The sequence below is a fragment of the Odocoileus virginianus genome, chromosome 4, assembly GCF_023699985.2.
Source record: "Odocoileus virginianus isolate 20LAN1187 ecotype Illinois chromosome 4, Ovbor_1.2, whole genome shotgun sequence".
NCBI classification, from domain to species: Eukaryota; Metazoa; Chordata; class Mammalia; order Artiodactyla; family Cervidae; genus Odocoileus; species Odocoileus virginianus.
In genome coordinates this window covers 80,648,679-80,667,983 of record NC_069677.1, presented here as the reverse complement: position 1 = coordinate 80,667,983, position 19,305 = coordinate 80,648,679, and the positions used below count along the sequence as shown (strand labels likewise).

At 51.7% G+C, this 19,305-nt stretch overlaps 2 long non-coding RNA genes across 2 annotated transcripts; one reads left to right on the top strand and one right to left on the bottom strand.

Moving 5' to 3' along the window:
* Positions 1–4,771: 4,771 nt before the first annotated feature.
* LOC139034684 (uncharacterized) lies at positions 4,772–10,054 on the bottom strand. The gene is made up of 2 exons (XR_011487174.1): positions 9,939–10,054; positions 4,772–5,355 (listed from the first exon to the last, which is right to left on the bottom strand). It is a non-coding gene; the product is annotated as an uncharacterized lncRNA (long non-coding RNA).
* A 1,470-nt stretch (positions 10,055–11,524) lies between these two features.
* Positions 11,525–18,014, top strand: LOC139034683 (uncharacterized). The gene is made up of 3 exons (XR_011487173.1): positions 11,525–11,605; positions 17,355–17,464; positions 17,544–18,014. It is a non-coding gene; the product is annotated as an uncharacterized lncRNA (long non-coding RNA).
* The last annotated feature ends 1,291 nt before the right edge of the window (positions 18,015–19,305 follow it).

The following is a 19,305-nucleotide window of genomic DNA, read 5'->3' as shown; positions in this document are numbered from 1 at the left end:
CACAGTCTTAGCACCAAAAATGGCCCTGCCGGCAGCCTCCACAGCCTTCCAGGTTGAAGACATAGCACAGAGCTCATCTCCCAGCTCCTTTCCTCTTGAAGGCCCCACATCATTTGTGTTTAGAAGGTGTGAACATCACAGAGCTTTCTGTGCTGTGTGACTGGGGCCATGTTGGTCTGCGTCTTGCCTCCTTGCAGAACCGGGAGGCCTGATCCCTGGACCAGATGTTTATAGGGTCTGTGGGAGCTTAGACCATAGTGGGGACAAACCAGAACCTTCTGATGTGGCAGGGGTCATGGAGGGCAGCTCTGACCATGACCATGTACCCAACCCCAGCTCCAGGGGAGAATATAGTTTCAGGCTAATTTTATAACTAGTATGGGTGTCTGTTGGGCTTCCTAGGTGGCACTAGTGGTAAAGAACTCACCTACTAATGGAAGAGATGTAAGAGATGTGGGGTTTATCCCTGGATTGGGAAGATCCCTTGGAGGAGGACATGACAAGCCACTCTATTGTTCTTGCCTGGAGAATCCCATGAACAGAGGAGCCTGGCGGACTCTGGTCCATAGAGTTGCAAACAGTTGGACATGACTGAAGCGACTTACACACACATGGGTTTCTGTCTCCTGCAAAATTTCACCTTGTAAATTGGTAGATGAGAAGACAGGTATTTTACTCTATAGTTTTGGAAAAGAAATAATAGCTTCTCATGTGAAATAGGCTGATGTCATCCCAGAATTTCTGAAGTCACTATTTTAATTCAAACAAAGATGTTTTGTGGGAGATGCTCCCGGGCTGGGTACAAGCTGAGTCCAGGAAAAGAAGACCTTTGGTTAGGGCTTCGAGTCCTCAGTGTAAAGAAGTTCTTTCTGCAGAGTGGAGTTCTCAACTCCGGATGTCTCCTGGAGAGTTTTAGAAATGCTGATGCCTGACTCCACGCCCCCCAGACCACAGGAATCAGAATCTCTGAGGGTGGGCCTGGCAGATATCTCTAAAACAGCACCTGGGTGGGGGCTGAGAAGCCTTATGTAGCTTCCTGATTGCTGCAAAGTCAGAATCCAACTGTTTTGGTGCCAGCAGTTTTGTGGTGGGGACTGGGTGGGCATGACTGGTGAGGAAAGGCGGGTCAGCCTCCCGGCCAGGCTCCGTGGGAAGCCCCCATCCTCTTTGCCCGGTGATCGGGATTACCTGGGGGGGCTGAGCACCCACGAAAAGTCATGTGATGAGTGTATAGGGAGCTGTAAAGAGGACAACGCTCCCGTCTCGACTGCTCCTCTAACAGACAAGCCTTCCTCAGTTCCTCTTCTGTGTGAGTCATCATCCGACTGCCCCCAAATTAGTCCACACATCTCCATGTGCACAGCAGGGAAGCAGAGACTGACAGCCTGTCCCGAAATGGAAATGCAGGTGACAGACACTCTATCAAAATAGAAGAGGCAGCGCTTTTAAGATTCCCCATGCTGAGGCACAGCTGGCCCAGGGGACGCCATCAATGTGGCCTTGAGTCAGTGAGCTGAGCCGGTGAGATGTGACTCAGCGGGGCCAAGGGGGTGGCTTGGAGCTTTGAGACTTCTCCCTGCAGTGCGCCTGACTGATCATGTCCCACCCCCAGTGGACTGCGCACTCCCCCAGGGCCGGGACGATGTCTTATTCACCTCGGTCATCTCCATGGCAGCCAGTGTGATGTCAGACACACAATGGGAATATTTTCTCTCTTTTTTTTTTTTTTTTTGAGGAATGAGTGGATAAAAGCAGTGATGTCTGGGAGGTAGAAGATGAAACCAGCCTCCCACAAGGTGACGGGAGGCCCATCTTACTGGGGGCTGAGGCTCCTGCTGCCTCAGGATGGCCAGGGAGACAGACAGATGCGCGCTGGTGTTTCCAGCAGGGTGGTGACCTATCCCGCTCTGCGTCCAGGTGTTAGAGGGCGACAGGAGAGCATGTGGAGGGGAGTCAGGTCTTCAATTTCATCCAGATGACTGAATCCTGCATCTGAGATATCTGGGCAACGCCCTTGTAAAGGGTGATGGCAAACAGGCCAGGGAACCATCTGTGCACCCATGCCTTCATCTTCCAGCGTTATTTTGAGCAGCAGGATGTTCTGGGTGCTGAGCTGGACCCCGGTGACCCAGGCTGAGGGAACACAACTTGCCCTCATCAATGTGGAGACAGATCTGCCACAAGCAATTCTAACTCCATTCGGGGGATGGAGATAGTGCATGGGGACCACAGGAGCTCTGGGGACCCAGAGTGGAGGAGGCAACCCACATCCTGCTGTGGTTTTGACCCAGAGGAGCTGGGGCAAAGATGGGAGAAGGATTTCTGCTCTCTGGCTTTCTGACCACTCAACATTTCGGGCTAATGACCATAGTTTTATGACAGTGGGAAGAAGGCCTGGGGTGATGCGTGTGTGTGTGTGTGTGTGTGTGTGTGTATGTGTGTGTGTGAAGCTTTAGAGCATCCATGCAGAACCCTAAATCACAGAATTGTTAAACAAGAGTCCTGGACTCTGAGTTTATGATGAAGTAAGATAAATGTGTACCTTTCACAAAACTACTCAGAATGCCCCTAAATCACTCATCTTTGGTGACAAGAGCAAGTGGGCTTTCCTAGTTCCTGAAGGTCAAGTGTAGAGAAAGATAGGGATGTTTAGTGGGTCTTTCACGACCAGTTTAGTCGTCTCTGCTTCCTAACCTGTGTCTTGTTTACATGAAGCTCCCAATAAATTGCCGGAGAGCAATAAATATGTGAGCTTCATACCCACCACCTGCCCACTCTGCACAGGGACTGATGCATCTCCTTTTTAAATGTCTTTGTGTCTTCCTGGTAGATGTCTTCCTATTTTTAGCTTTTAATTGCGTTCATCGTGATGCTGATACAAAAGAGCTGGTTTACATTTCTGGACGTGCTTTCGCTCCACCATCTGGAAGATGGTGTGCTTCAGGGCAGATGTTTACATTCATGCCTAAGCTCTGCTGTTTCTACCCGCTCTCTGCTGCCAGAACCGGTGCCTCGTAATCTTTCTGAAGTGGGGATGGAGATCCGATTTTTCATTAGTGTTACATAGAACATGAAAGTCCTGGAATGAGAAATGAGGGTTTGGTTCACAGGGCCCAGATGTGCTCTAGGGCACCATTTCCTGGGAGGCTGTGAATTAACTCTTGTCAACTCAAGTTGGCAGTGACTCCAGTGAGCATGGCGTAGTCCATCCTCACCTTTAGGCACCTGTGGACAAAGGTGGGGGCTTTCTGGAATACCAGCTGTGCATGAATCCCACTCACGTTGGGCATTTCCACCACAGGCACCCTGGGACAAGTCAAGTCTCAGCAGGGATGATAAGAGAGCAGTGGACGGGGTGCCCTGCTGGTGTGGGGACCAGGCATGGTCACTCCTCATGTACAAGGGCCAGGACTTTCCAGTTTCAGACTCTAAGAGAGAAAATGGGCCTATTCAAGATTTCTGCTTCTGTGCCCATCTGAGCTCTCCACGAGGTCCCGTCTGGGAACGTGGTCCTGCCGTTTGAAGGCAACCACTTAAAATAACCTGAAGTGTTTCTTTTTATGGACCCACCATGACAAGGAGGGAACTGAGCACATGAAGAGGCTGCTGTCTGGTGTGCAGGACGCCCAGGTCCCTGTGGGAGGGGTCGGCAGCTCAGGGACCCTACAGAGACACTCGAGGGGTGAAACCCACCTAAATTAGCCACCAAGTCCATAAGGAGGCTTAAGCCTCCGTTGTGAAAGGTTTTCAAGAGGTAATGCCCGTGGCGAAGATGCAAGCCTCAGCCCCAGACAGGGGGTGGGGAACTGCAGTGGGTCACGAGCGGAGTGATGGTTTCCAGGTAGAAAGCAGTTTGGGACATGGTCTGAGCCTCACCTTTTAACAGACAGTGGTAGTTTCCCTTTTTCTGATGAGAAAAATAATCCCCCACAAGAAGGCACCCATGTGACAAAAATCTCTTTAATAAATGCACTGCAGGGTCAAAGATATTGACCAAGGTCTTATGGTTGGGCTGCAGCCTGGAAAGAAAGAGAAAGCCAGTCGCTTCAGGACGTCAGCAAGAGCACTGTGGTGGTAAAGGATGTGCGCCATTGGGGGATACGCCTGGGGTTGCAGTGGTGGCTACCAGCCTGGATTCTTGCTTTGAAACCGTAGAAACCAACCCTCCCTTAATAGCCAACATGCGCAGAATCTAGGAGAAGCTGGAAAAATGGTGTGGAAGGGGGTGGGGACCCTGCAGCCCGCAGCGGGGAGCACAGATGGTGTGCTCCCTGGGAAGAATCTGTTATGACACTGCTGCCTTCAGACATGGGCCATGATGGCACAGTTGCCTCTGGACACCCCTCTCTTCCCTCAGTGCCCAGGTATAGGTCACTGGCTCAGTGGAGTCAGCCAGAGGCATTCTTGAGGTCACTGTACTCTTGCCAGGCTGTCTGCTGTGTGTATCTGTTGACCTAACTGGACACAGGAGGATGAGAGACGCCCCAAGGGATGAGATGGGGGCCGGACACATGCTTGCATGTCAGCAGCCCTACAGCCCTTGGCGATCAGAGTCCGTTATCCCTGACCACGTGACGATGTGTTTCTCTGCCCATTGGTCTGTTGCCACCCAGACTGTTCTTCCAGGACCCTCTTTCCTATGATCACCAGGGAACCTAGGGCTGAGCCCATCCGCCTCATCCCATAGAGGCCAGCCACCCCTCACCACGAGTATCCCTCTCTCAGGTACATTTTTAGGACACCTAGAAAAAAATCACCAACAACAATGGCAAAAGCTTATCAGTGTTTGCAATGGAGTTAACGTCAAAAGCCTTGCAGATCAGCAGACAAGCTGTACATAGGGGGTTAGGGCAGGAGGAGGAATCTGCTGAGATGTGCAGGCTCTGAGGGACATGTAAAGACACCTTCCGCCTCACCAAGTGTCCCATCTTTGACCTATCAGACTGGCAAGAAGTAAGGAGAAGTTGGGGGACTTCCCTGATGGTCCAGTGGCTAAAACTCTTTACTTCCAATGCAGGGAGCTGGGGTTCAACCCCTGGTCAGGGAATTAAATCCCAGATGCTGCAACTAAAGATCCTGCATGCCACAACTAAGACCTGATGCAGACAAATAATTTTTTATTTTCCAGAAAAAGAGATGTTGGCATGCCGCTTGAAAGGCTTCAAGTCTATTTCTCGCTGCCACAGTTCTGAGTCATGCTTGTTTTATCTCGGTCCCTCTGTTACTGTACCTGCCATCATCAGGTGATCTTTGCTGCTCCTTGTTCACAGACATCTTACATGTCACCTGTGCACTCATGATGCGTGGTGACCAGGATTTCATCCCCTGATTATGCTGCCGACTGGGATGTCATACCTGGGAGGAAGAAGGTGATGCTCCCGGTCAGAATGACATCTGTTGGTGGAGGTAGAGAGAACTTTACTGACCAGTGCAAAGCTGGACTTGGCCAAGGATTGAGTGTACACGCACAGGAGTGTGTGTATGTGTGTGTCTGCAAGGAAGATCAGGGCCATCTTGGGACAGTAAGGCAGCCGGGGGAGCTGGAGGGGAGACAGGAATGGATAGAGGGAAGCCCTTGGGATCCTGTGCAAATCAGCATCCTTGGGATCCTGGGAAAATCATTTAAGCATCTGTATCTGAAGCCCTTAAAATCCTCTTCAGTTCAGGTCTTAGGTTCTGTGACCCTCGGGTGTGGGTCAGTGCTGGGACAAGCTTTGCTATGGAAGGGCTGGTGCATGCAGAGCAGGCGTACCTGCAGAGCCTGCCCCCTTGTGGGACCCTGTAGCTCACGCTGGCCAGGCAGACCTCAGACGAGGCCCAGTCCTGAGGCCATGCCCATCAGGAAGCGGAGGAATGGCCACTGGGAATATGGCCTCTGTCCACAAGACATTGTCCTCTCCCCTGGAGTTTGTCAGGTTTTATTCAAAAACCACACTGTCAGGGAGTAAAGTGCCCAGACCTGCAGTGGGTCATGCGTGTCATATGTCCCTTCATCCCTGAGAAGCCCAGAGAGGTCCCTCTGGGGAAGAAAAATTTCAAAGTTTTGTTGTCCAAAAATAGCCCCTTGGTGAAGTGGTTTTCTACCATAGGCAGTTTGATCAGACCCCCAAAGGCCATGAGAACGGGGTTTGCAGAGAAATGCACACAGCCATCGGTGGAGGCCTGGGTTGGTGGCCGTGAGCTGCAGGGATGACCTTCAGAGAGCCCCGCTTCTTCACCTGTAAATGGGAAAGGCCAGGCCGATGTGTGGGGTTGGGGACCAAGCTTGGCCAACAGACCAAGGGCTGTAAACCTCTCAGGTCCTCCAATGACCTTCCACCGGCTCACGGCATGGGCTCCTCTTGGGGCTTCAACACAACTAGGAAGGTTTTCCATTTCTAGAAAAATTGAGCACAACCGAACTGTCCGTTAAAATAAAGCATAGGCAACTGAGACCTGCCAGGAATGGAAGCTTGACTTTGATTTGTTTTTAAACTGATAATAAAAGCATAAACCAAACAAAAAAAATAGAGCAACAACACTGTAGCATGTAAACCAAATTTGGTTCAGTCAAGACACAAATCTAAAAAATGTGGCTGTAAATAATCCCAGCCTGATGGATGCCCTGGTTTACTAGGACAAGAAGGTCTCGAAGCCTTGGGGCCGGCCCTGCCCTCTCCCCTCCCGCATCTGTCATTCATCCCCTTGATACAACACAGACATCACTCTGCCCGGGAGCCACTGAAAAATTACTGAGACCTGTAACTTTGAGAGATCCTAGGATTCAGAACAAGAGGGAGAGAAAGAGCTGGAGAAGTAGGACCTAATTAAGGGAATGAAATAGTTATAGTGGCTTCCCCAGTGGCGCAGCAGTAAAGAATCTGCCTGCAATGCAGGAGATGCAAGTTCAATCCCTGTCCGGAAGCTCCTCTGGAGGAGGGCAGGGCAATTCACTCCAGTACTCTTGCCTGGAGAATCCCATGGACAGACAAGCCTGCGGGCTACAGTCCAGGAGTCACAAAGAGTCTGACAAGTGAAGCAACTCTGCCCGCAGGCAGACACAATAGTTAGAGTAGAGGCCCCTCGGAGATGGTCTCTCCATTGTAACCCCCCGCCCCAGATGACTTCACGAAATTTCTCTGCAAGCGTTCTCTCCACTCCGTCACCTCTGCTCCCTGAAATGATGAAGTTGCCTGTCACAACAGGCGCCTCTTTAAAAACATGAGATTAGTCTGAGCAGATTCCTCCCTCCGTCAACTATGAGCTGAGATGGCCTACAGAGGAGGAGTTTGAGGGACAACGGTGAGATGAAGCGGGAGCATGGAGCAGGTTGGGTGGGTGACAGGCTGGGGAGTTTCTCCAGCGGGCAGGGGACCCCAGGAAGGCACAAGGTGATGAGGACCCAGGAAGGTACTGGGTACCCAGGAAGACAGAGGGCACTGGGGACCCGGGAAGGTACAGGGCACTGGGGACCCGGGAAGGTACAGGGCACTGGGGGCCGGGGAGATGCAGGGCACTGGGGGCCTGGGGACACGCAGGGCACTGGGGACCTGGGGAAGGTACAGGGCACTCGGGACCCGGGAAGGTACGGGGCACTGGGGACCCGGGAAGGTACGGGGCACTGGGGACCCGGGGAAGGTACAGGGCACTCGGGACCCGGGAAGGTACGGGGCACTGGGGACCCGGGGAAGGTGCAGGGCACTGGGGACCCGGGGAAGGTACAGGGCACTGGGGACCCGGGGAAGGTGCAGGGCACTGGGGACCCGGGGAAGGTGCAGGGCACTGGGGACCCGGGAAGGTGCAGGGCACTGGGGACCCGGGGAAGGTACAGGGCACTGGGGACCCGGGGAAGGTACAGGGCACTGGGGACCCGGGGAAGGTGCAGGGCACTGGGGGCCCGGGGAGATGCAGGGCACTGGGGGCCTGGGGAAGGAACAGGGCACTCGGGACCTGGGAAGGTACGGGGCACTGGGGACCCGGGAAGGTACAGGGCACTGGGGGCCGGGGAGATGCAGGGCACTGGGGGCCTGGGGACACGCAGGGCACTGGGGGCCTGGGGACACTCAGGGCACTGGGGACCTGGGGAAGGAACAGGGCACTCGGGACCCGGGAAGGTACGGGGCACTGGGGACCCGGGAAGGTACAGGGCACTGGGGACCCAGGAAGGTACAGGGCACTGGGGGCCCAGAAAGGCACAGGGTGCTTGGAGGCGGAGTGCTCAGAACATAGAGAAGCTCTGCCATAGGCAGAGTGAGCCTATTGAACAAGTTCTCCTGGGCCCTCCTCGTTCTCAGCAGAGGGATGGAGGCCTGCCTCGGCCTCCGGTCATTTTCCTCCCGTCCCCACCTCTGGTACTGTGACACAGAATTCATGTGGTGTCAGTGGCTCATCCCCACGATGGGGCTCTTGTGGGCGGGTTGTCCTTGTGGGAACACACACTCTGACCTCTAGACGAGCAACCCACTGACAGGCAAGCTTTGAAAAGCAACCTATTCAGGGTTCTGGGTCAGCTTGGCCTCAGGCTTCTGAACTTTGCAGAAAGTTTGACTGTGTTTTTTCCCATTTGTTTTCAGAGTATAGAATGACAAAGTCAGGCTGCCAAAGCGAGCTTGTTCGAAGCTTTCATCTCTTGGTGTCAAAAGAGTGAATTGCTAAATTTACAGTGAGAACAGAATAAATACTTCTGCTTCCAGTAACAGTGACCTAAGCGATTTGAACCAACCCCCACTCTGAGGACAAGATATATTTTAACGAAATATCTGAAAAAAGGATTCTTGAATACTGATCCACAAGGCCAACAAAGAGAGATCAAAATTTGGAAAGATAAGTCCAGCATCTAGGGCAGCAGTTCCACTAAGAGAGTTTGCTGGTCACTGAAGAGGCCGCTGAGAGGCCGGGAAATACCTTTGCCATCCCACAGCAAAAGGGGACAATATCTGGAGTTCAAGAGCCTCCAAATTTGGGGGTCTTAGCAAGCCTTCTTCTTTGGGTTAGGACCTCATAGTGTTGCATCTAAGGAAATGCAATCCTATGAACTGTAGCCCACCAAGCTCCTCTGCCCATGGAATTCTCTAGGCAAAAATACTGGAATGGGTTGCCATGCCCTCCTCCAGGGGCTCTTCCCAGCCCAGGTCTCCCACATTGCAGGTAGATTCTTCACCATCTGAGCCACCAGGGAAGCCCCCAAGGAAAAATTGAACTGAAAATAAAGAAACCCACATAAAAATTTCATTCCAGTTTTCAGGCATTACGATGTCTCAGAGAATCTCAATTTATACAATTAGATGAAAATGATTCCAGCTTGCTAATATAGTCAGCCAGGTGCCTGGCAGTCACAAAAAATTCTCAGAGAAAAACTTAGCATCAAGTGCAATGTCTAGCATACCATCTAGAACAACTGAACTCTCTGAGAAAGGACAGTGTTAATAAGAATGAGCAGAAACAAAGGACAATAAAATCAGACAGAGCCTCAGGAACTCTAGATACTGGAATGAACCAAGCAAAATGTTAAAATCAGTGACAATTGAAAACTATAAAAAAATGACATAACATAAATGAAAATATCCACTTACAAGTTTGAGAATTACAATGTACAATTATTGAAATGAAAACTCAGTGGATTAGTTTAATAGAATGTGAGGTTACCTGATGAGAAAAAGAGTGAATTTGAAAAAGGGTCAAAGCAAATACTCAGAATAAACCATGAACTGAACATACAAAATAGGGCATAAATACACAAAGGTTACTGTGAGAAGATTTCATAAATAATTATAGGAGTCTGAAAAGGAGAAGGGGAAAAAAGACTTGGCAGGAGCAATATTTGAAAAAAATTGGTTAAGAATTCTTTTCATTGAAGAAAAGCATTTAAGACCCAAGATCTTTCTCTAGACACAGCTTTGTTGCATCCCACAGTATCGGAAAGGTATTTCCCAGCTATCAACGGTAAAGAATCCACCTACCAATCCTGGAGACCCAGGATCAGTCCCTGGGTTGGGAAGATCCTCTGGAGAAGGAAATGGCAACCCACTGCAGTATCCTTGCCTGGGGAAGCCCATGGACAGAGGAGGCTGGGGGCTACATGCTGTCACAAAAGAGTTAGACATGACTTAGCGACTAAATAACAAAGGATAAAAATGGCTTAAAATAAAATAATGGAAAAAGAAAACATGCCATGCAAATACTCACAAAAAAGAAACCTAGTGTACATATACTAACAGATAAAATTGACTTCAAGCTTAAAATCACTAGGAGCACATTTATTAATGACAAAGAGGGATACTTTGATTTACTAGGCGTGTTAATTGCTCAGTCATGTCCAACTCTTTGCGTCCCCATTGACTGTAGCTGGCCAGACTCCTCTGTCCATAGGATTCTCCAGGCAAGAATACTGGAGTGGATTGCCATTTGGTGCCATGATTTGCCAGGAAGGTATAACAATTCTAAATTCATATGCACTTAATAACATAATTGTTGTTGCTCACTCAGTCGTGCCTGACTTTTTGTGACCCCATGGATTGCAGCATGTCAGGCTTCCCTGTCCTTCACCATCTCTTCGAGTTTGCTCAAACTTGTGTTCATTGAGTCGATGATGTCATCCAACCATCTCATCCTCTGTCTCCCTCTTATCCTCCTGCCCTCAATCTTTCCCAGCATCAGGTAACATAATACCAAAGCATATTTAAAAAGTTGTTGGAATGAAAATAAGTAGAAAGGTCTGCAAATACAATGGGATACCTTGGTGGGAGATGTAACATAGCTTGCTGGAACGGGTAAATCATGTAAATTCCAAACCCATGAGATGGTTCTATTGCATGGGAAGTCCTGCAGGCCATGCCATTGACCAAAGGCACATGAAATGCATTGATGAGATAAGCACTTCAGGAAGAAGTCAGTGGTGTACAAGACTCACTGTAAGAGGGGTCATGGAAACCAGAATCATTGAGAGCAACAGAGACAAAGACATAAAAACCACAGGGGCCGGTGTGGGTGCAGACCAGTCAGAACGCATGCAGACAGTGTTTCATTGCAGCTGTCCTTTGCAGCATTTCTTTGCCATGTTTCCTTTCTCATTGCAGTTAACAGAAAGGTCAGTGTGGCAACTTGCAGAGCTCCATGGTTAATACAGCGTAGCATCCTCAGGAGCAAAATGTACCTGCAGCCAACAAGGATGTAGATCATGAGATGAAAGCAAGGATGGACATCTGAAGGGTGTAGACAGCTGCCCCATTCAAGAGTCACAACGCTTTGTCCTCTTTCTGGACCTGAGAAGCCTGGGTCCCCCGGAGAACTGAATCTGCCACATGTGAGCTTGTTACAATGACTTGAGCCACTCCCTTGGGTGGTTGTATGCTGTGGGAGGATCTACACATTTTAATGATCACTAGACTTAAGCAAAGCAGGAGAGTCAGGTCCCATCCCTGGGTTGGGAAGAGCCTCTGGAGAAGGGAAAGGCGGCCCAATCTAGTATTCTTGCCTGGAGAATCCCATGGACAGAGGAGCCTGGTGGGATACAGTCCGTGATGTCACAAAGAGTCAGCCATGACTGAGCGACTAACACTTTCATCTTTACTTTCAGACATAAGTTAGAGTTTATGTTGGCACCCGAAGATCCAAAGCTTCATGGCAGGTGGGTGTATATACAGCCAGGCAGTCTTCCAGGTCGTTGTAGCCAAGGACTGGCTTAGAGTAGGTACAATGGGACCCTGAGCCCCTATGGGCGTGTCCCCAGACCCCAGATTATAATTAGGAGAGACAAACTTGATGCAATCTAGCTTTGGGTCTTCAGTCTGTGGGGTAGGAACAAGTGGGACAAGACAGGTGGAAGCCTTTGGAAATGCCCCCAACCCTGGTCAAGACGGTACATTAAAAAAAGCCCACTCTTCCACCCCAGGTGGGGGTGGGGCTGGGATTAGTTCTACACCCAAGGATCTGAGGAACGCAGGGGTGGAGGGCTCCATCACAGCTCCATGCAACTTACATTTGATTGGCCAATCTGGCCCCTGCAAAAGCTGAATCCTGGAGTGACCAGGAAGCAGCCTCAATGGCAGCTTCCCTCCAGGTGTGGCTCTTTGCCAAACGGGTGAGCACAGCCTCAGGTATGTGGTTCCCCCAAAGTTGGCTTTTCTTTGCTGGTGAGGAAGCAGTGTGCAGTTCGATGTCCATGTCACCTCATGCACTCTATATCCCCAGAGATCCAGGTGACCGGACATCCCAAAGGACGTTACCTTGCTCTACTATATTGATGATGTCATGCTACCTGGGTGATAAGCAACAAGAAGAGGTTCACACCCTGGGAGTCTCGGGGAGGTACCTGAGCTCCACCAAGTGGAAGAGAAACTCTAAGAAGACTGAGAACCACCGCCGCAATATAATTCTTGTTATTGTTGGTTAGTTGCTAAGTCTTATTTGACTTTTGCAACCCCGTGGACTGGAGCCCACCAGGCTCCTGTGTCCACAGGATTTTCCAGGCAAGAATACTGGAGTAGGTTGTAATTTATTCTTCCTGGGGATCTTCCCGACCCAAGGATCGAACCTGAGTCTCTTGCATTGGCAGATGGATTCTTAACAGCTGAGCCACCAGGGAAGCCCCGATACAATTTTAATCCTGGTTAGGGGCCCCTAACCAGGAACTGACCTGGACCTCCCACCAGTTCTTTCATCTTGCATCAGCCCCCAGACAATGCCTGGCCAGGCCCCTGTGGACTCTGGAGGCTGCATGTTCCACCCCTGGGAAGACTGTACCAGCCATGAGTCAGCGCAGAGCAGGAAAGGGCTCTGAAGCCCGGCTGGGCTGAGATCAAACAGCCCCGAGACTCCAGCCGCACAACCAGGCCCACCACTTGCCATCAGAGGTGTCAACAGTGGGACAATGCTGCGTGGCCTTTGTGGCCAGCCCTCATGGCAGAGCCACAGAGCAGGTCCCGGAGACTCTGGAGGAAAGACGCGCCATCTGCGGCAAAGGATCCTGTGCCTTTGAGACACAAATGTTGATGTGCTAAGAGGGCCGGCGGAGACGGGTTATCTGGTCACTCATCTGGGGTCAGCTGGGCTCTGTCACTCCCACAAATCGTAAGGTTGTGGGGCTCAGAAATCACCCATCACAGATGGAAACGAGCATCTTGAGACCAGCGGAACTGGGCAGAGGGCCTGCAGGCGGCACGTCACCCAGCACCCCTAGGCCCAGCTCACATCCTCGGCTGGAGGGAGGTTCCCTCTCGATGGGTCCACGTGGGAGGGGAAGCCCTGTCTGGTTCAGGGACAGGTTCACTCCAGTCCAGATGGCACGGCCGCCACCCTACAGCCTCACTCAGGTTTGCTTTAAGAAAGAGAGGAAGAGGACTTCCCTGGTGGTCCAGTGTTTAAGACACCGCACTTCCATTTGCAGGGGTCACGGGTTTGATCCTTGGTTGGGGAACTCAGATCTCCCATGCTGTATGTGGCCAAAAAACAGAAAAAAGTTAAAATAAAATAAAAGGAGAATGAAGAGGGAAAACTCTCCCCATGGTAGAGCTTTGAACCCACCTGGTCCTCTGCTATGTGTGGATGGAGAAGCAGCCTCAAGGTGAGCAGGGGCTGGAGTTCACGGGTGATGGGGAAGGAATGGGCCAGCTGAGCAGAGCTAAAGTGAGGGGGCAGGGGACCTGAGACGCGGAAACAAGGAAAAGTGAGCGGAGGCATTGATGGGCAGACAGGCATGAGAAGGAGGCTCTCTGGGCAGCAAGGAATATCCCGAGGAGAGGGCAGCTGGCAGCCCAGCCGGGAGGACAGGCCTGGCCCACTGGGACCTTGAGGGGTTCTTGCTCAGACCTCTTCCCGGGGACCAAAGCTGTGGTCTGGTCTGCATGGCGGCTCCTCGCCTCCTTCCCTCTGCCATGTCCTTCTCCAGCCCTCCATTCCACGGCCATCCATTCCAGGGGGACTCCTAACAGATGTCCTGCCTGCTCAGCTCCATCTCAAGGTCCGCTCCCTGGAATCCACCTGGACACTGACCACGTCCAGACTGGAGAGAAGCAAGGTCCTTTTGAGCAGCCCTGATGCCAACGTGTCCGCCTGCTCCCTTGGGCTCGCTCTCCTCACATTTGGAATTCCCTTCCCTCCCCTCCCTACCCCCTTTTCCCGATCATTCCTAGACCAAGCTCTCCGGCTCTCTGGGTGATATGTGTGTGTGGGGTCTCTGCATCAGGGGTGATGCCCAGGGGTCCCCATCATGTCAGGAACTGGAGATTGATGAAAAGACACATTACACCCCACATTTACTATAAAATGTTGGAACTGGGTAGGATGACAGTAATCCATGTGCCCACTGGAAAGGGGCAGGAGGGTGGGCAGGCGGGAACCATGGATCTGTGCCATCCTGGAGCCCCAGTGGGGTAGGAAGGGCCCTGTCCACCGAGCTCTGGCCGTGGACCTGCGTTTTGGGGGTCTTCCCTTTGCTGTCCCCCTCCTCAGTCCCGTCTGAACGGGACCCAGGGGGGCGACCCTCCAGCTCTTCTCCCGGCCTATCTGCTCCACAAGAACATGGCCAGAGGGTATGTTCAAGCTCTCCAACAGTTCCAACTAGAGCTGTTCCTTGTTATTTGTGAATTCTGTGTTTTTATATTCATCTACCCAAGAAAATTTATTTGTAACCTCAAATCTTCATCCGAGGAACTTTCTCAGACATGCACCGGGGAGGGGGCAGGGAAGAGCAGGGAATCTGAGTGTCCGGACATGCCCCCAGCCGAGGGTGACAGGATGACTCTGCCTTCTTGTTCCAGCTCTTGCAGTAAACCAGCCTCCTTTCCTGGCCTATTTAGTGCCAGCCTTTCTACATTTTTGTGCTTTTTGCTGGTGATTTTGCTTTCTAAATGGCCCCGAGCACAATGGGCTTCCCCGGTGGCTCAGACGGTATAGAATCTGCCCACAATGCAGGAGACCCAGGTTTGATCCCTGGGTTGGGAAGATCCCCTGGAGAAGGGAATGGCTACCCACTCCAGCATTCTTGCCTGGAGAATCCCATGGAGAGAGGAACCTGGTGGGCTACATTCCACGGGGTAGCAGAGAGTCAGACACGACTGAGCAACTAACAGTTCCATACTTTCACATGGTGGGAGTGCTGTCTCATGTCCCAGATGCAGGGGGCTGGGCTGTGCCCTCTGGCGAAAGCACAGGCGTCAGAGGAGCTTGGTTACAGGAGTGAGCTATGGAGCTGCTGGCGGGAGTTCAGGGTTAGTGAATCAACAACATGTATGGAATTAGCTGTCTTTGCACAGAAACACACGCCAAACAAGCTCAAACAAGCTCTTTGATGGATGAAATCATTGTGACCAGAGGCTTGCAGGATCCTGTGTTTCCTGGGAGCCATGGCTAGGACTTCACTAATTCTGGGCTCAGAGGCCAGATAATCTGCAGTAACCACTGCCGATAAGGGGCACTGGTGGTTTTCTTCCCGGTTTGTAGTTTCTTTGGTGGATGGTCCACTTACCTCCACAATGAGGCGATATGGCTGTGCTCCCTAAGCCCGTGAACTGACCTGGGAGACATGCTCTCTTCGCTTCCCATGTGTCCACCTGGAGTGACTCCCCGGGAGTCACCTTGATCCACTGACCTCACCCTGATCTCATCCTCCGTCATGGCTGAGGTTCCTGCAGCTGCTGGTCCAGGCATTTCTCTATTTCAGCATTTTGCTGGTGGAGTCTGAGAATCAGTGGTGATAGTTCAGTCACTAAGTCATGTCTGACTCTTTGTGACCCCCTGGACTGTAGCCCGCTAGGCTCCTCTGTCCATGGGGTTTCCCAGGCAAGAATACTGGAGTGGATTTTCATTTCCTCCTCCAGGGGATCTTCCCCACCCAGGGACTGAACCCATGTCTCCTACATTGGCAGGTGGATTCTTTACCACTGTGTCACCTGAGAGGCCAGAAGCTTTTTTCAAATCCTGTGAGCTCCTGAGTTTGAGTCTCTGTCTCTTTCGTCCCCGCTTATAAACCAGAGAATTATTTTCTGAGCTTGTCTTTCAGTATAAAGTCTTAGCAACGAATCCAACAGCAACCAATCCCCACACACTAAAATACAGTTTCCAGCCGTGTCCCCAAGAGCAATGGTGTCCTTAGGTGGAAGACCTGCCTCCCTGGGTCACAGGCGGCAGTTTTACTAAATGAGCACCCAAGCCCACCAAGGAGGACCCACTTCCTTCATCTGATGTTCTTTTCTTGACCCTCCTGCCAGCCCCTCGGTTGTGTAGGTTTCATTGTGGGGACCCCTGGAGCCATCAGGGTCTCTGCTCACATCTAAGCCAGGTTCATGAAGCAGCCACATCTCAATATCATCAGCCAGCATGGCAGAGGGAAACGTGTTCTGGAGGGTCACACCCGGGCAGTTAAATTCTCCAGCCCAGAAGGGACACAGGTCACCCCCCTCAGAACACGTTGGCTGAGCAGGCAGGGAGCTGGTGGTGCAACAGCTGTGTGTGCCTGGAAGTGTGAGCAGTGTGTGCTGTTGCTAAGTTGAGTCCGACACTTTGTGACCCTGTGGACGGTAGCTCACCAGGCTCCTCTGTCCATGGGATTCTCCGGGTCAGAGTACTGGAGTGTGTTTTTGTCATTTCCTCCTCCAGGGGATCTTCCTGACCCAGAAATTGAACCCAGGTCTCCTGCATTGCCAGCGGATTCTCTGCCGTCTGAGCCACCAGGACTTTCCTGGTGCTTAGAAGGGGCAAGAACATCTGGTAGAAAACTCAAATTACTGCTACAGAGGTCTAAAGAGACAGAAGGACTTTTTGGGACTCCAGGGGAGCAGATGGATCACAAGGCCAAGCGATGTAGCCTCAGGGCTGGGAAGCTGAGCCTGGAAGAGTGGGCTTGTTGAGGGGGTTGAGCTGAGCACTCAGTGTTATGGTCCAGCTCTGGCTTGTGCTGTCCACACACAGGACAGTGTCTGAGAGGAGGTGACTCAGCTCTTGGGATTGAGTAACCCCTGGCACAACCCTGGTCACACACCTGAAAGCCCTTTGGGGTCCCTGCTTGAGTGCCGGCTCAGGGAACAGGCCTGGGCTTTTGTTCCCACTTGATTCAGGGGTCCTAGAAGTACTGAGCTCCACGTTGTGTTGGCTAGAGAGTTGACCTATCCTCGAGAGTGTCATTAACACCATCAATTTGTCACTGAGTCGAAAGCCCTCCAGTGGGTCCCCGTTCTATCAAATCCCGCCCCCGGGCATCTCTGAGTCATGGGCACTTGGACGGTTTCCTTGCATTTCCTGTGATTTGGAGGCATCGTTTATCATTTCCCCTTACTTGGTATTCTGGAGACACTCATTTTTCATTTCATGCTGCAGTTTCTAAAAATGAACTTAGTGGTAACTTGAGTTTCTTACTCATTTCTCTTCCTTTTCAACACCAGGCAATTGGATTTGTGAATTCCTGCAGCTGAGGAGGTGAGTGGAAGACCAAGTTACTCAGAACTCATGTTGTCAGCCTCCTGCTTTGCTTCAGTTGTGATCACCTGCAGAAGTGAGACCACTTCGGTATGAGGGGGGTGGCTTGCTCCTTGCCCTCGGGGTCAGGTCTTAAGCAGGACCTGCATCCCCAGGGCTCCCAGCTCTGATCCTTGGGGTGCCTGCGTATGTGCTCAGTGACTAAATCACGCCTGACTCTTTGCAACCTCGTGGACTGTAGCCCGCCAGTCTCCTCCTCTGTCCATGGGATTCTCCAGGCAAGAATACTGGAGTGGGTTGACCTGCCCTCCCCCAGGGGATCTTTCTGACTCAGGGATCGAACCCAGGTCTCTTGCATCTCCTGCATCGGCAGGCGGGTTCACCACTAGTACTGTATCCTTGTCACTCTGGCTCTTGGGGCGGCAGTGACTTGTCTGGATGGCGGAGACCAGTGTCTGATCTTTGCTCCTACAGAAGAGAGCTGAGCAGGCTGGTGGTGGAGGCAGTGAAGGTATTTGTGTTCAAGGACATGATTCTAAAATTTGCCTAAAGATACGTAACATTATTAGAGGAAAATAGAAATGCAGCGGCGAGAGGAAACGCACAGTGATATTTGTTGAGGCCAGGGGATGGGTGTGTGGAACTTACTATGTCAATTTCATGCAAGCATGAAAATTCCTTAATAAGAAGTATTAAAAAAAATTAGGTCTTTGTTGGTTATCCATTTTAAATACAGCAGTGTGTGCATGACCTTCCCCAAATCCCCAGCACATGGTACTCTGCTGAATGCTATGTGCCGCCTGGTTGGGAAGGGAGTGTGGGGGGAGAATGGATACATGTGTGCATGCGTATGACTGATTCTCTTTGTTGTTCACCTGAAACCCTACCACAATACTGTTAATTGGCTATACCCCAGTACAAAATGTTTTTGGTGTTAAAAAAGTAAAAGAAAAAAAAAACCCATAAAACAAAATCACAAGGAAGCCTGGGTTGCTCTGGCCTCCCTGGAGAAGGATAGATGAGCTTCGGTCAGACATGTGGATGCTAACCGTGGCTCAGGGGCTCAGGGAGCTTGCGCAGGTGACTGTCTGGACCTCAGCCCCTTCGCTACTTCTTTAAGAGGAGGGGGAGACAAGGGCTCACAAGTGTTGGGAGGAGGGGTGGTGACCGAATGTGATGGCGTGTCATCCCACTGCAAGGTGGAGCTGAGCTTCACAAAGGTCGGGGTCTCCTAGGCCCCCTGTCAGCCCGCTGGCTGCCCAGGATCCACCCTCCTCCCCTCTGCCCCCAGGCCCACCCATCCCCTGGCCAGTCTGGCCACATGATACATGGCGCTGGCTCTTCGGTTCCTTGTACCATATTAAATGTGACATGGAAGCAAAGGGACCTTCTGAAAACCCAGCCAGTGAGGGCAGCTCGGGGGTTGGCTGGGGACCCAGGGAGCCCCTGCAGATGAGCCCCACCCCAGGGACATGGCCATCCTTCCCCAGATCCTTCTGTGACTCAGCGTGGGGAGGCCCTCTAGTGGCAGCAAAGGTTTCTGGCTTTATTAACAGAGAACTGAAGGAAACAAAACAGAGGTCTTGCGTTTCAGACCTGCAGGCTTTCAGGTCCCATTAGCCCCCCAACCTCTTAGTTGTGGGGGAGCCCCTGGTTGTCCATCAGTGGCAAGAGCCCCTGGAACACGGCTGGTCCCCTGGGTGTGGAGGGATGAGGCACGGTGGCAGGAAGGATTGCCATAAAGCCCAGGGCATGTCCAGGGCGCTCAGTGACTGGAGGTCGCCTGGATTGGGCATTTCCAGGGGACGGTGGGCAGGGACAGTGGCCAGCGCACCTGCACTGGTCTCCTCTGAGCCTCTCCTTGGCTCTCTGTGTCCTCTCCTGTCAAGTGACCTCTGGCAGTTCTGAGCTTGTGAT